A 529-nucleotide genomic window follows, 5' to 3' on the forward strand; every position below is an offset into this window, starting at 1 on the left:
ACACACACACACACACACACACACACACACACACACACACACACACACACACACACACACAGGGGTGTACACACATTTGTTGGGTCTAGCACAATTTCCATCTACTAAATTCCACACACAAAATATTGGTCAACTTGAATCATTGGTTAAAAAGCCGTGGATTCTAAACCTCAGGACTACATGGTGGTGAAGCGAACTTGTTAACCATATAATCATGCCTGTGCTTCGTGCAATAAACCACACATATGGAATTGTGCCTGTCATCTCTTTGTTATAGACGTCAAATACCTACAATTTAGAGTGGTAGTAAACTCCGAGAAAGCCATGTATACGATGCCATTTCTATTCCTTGTTGAGTTACTGAACTCAGTTAGATGTTCATAATTTTCTCTTACTTAAAATGAGATGTGACCTTAGGGAGCCTGGAGTCCTAGTCTTTGGCAATGACAGAGCATTTCATGTTTAAAATCCGAAAATCTAAAGGTAGAAAGACCCATGTTTCGCGGAAAGGATTCACACACACACACAC

This window comes from Octopus bimaculoides, chromosome 20, assembly GCF_001194135.2.
Source record: "Octopus bimaculoides isolate UCB-OBI-ISO-001 chromosome 20, ASM119413v2, whole genome shotgun sequence".
Taxonomy (NCBI): domain Eukaryota; kingdom Metazoa; phylum Mollusca; class Cephalopoda; order Octopoda; family Octopodidae; genus Octopus; species Octopus bimaculoides.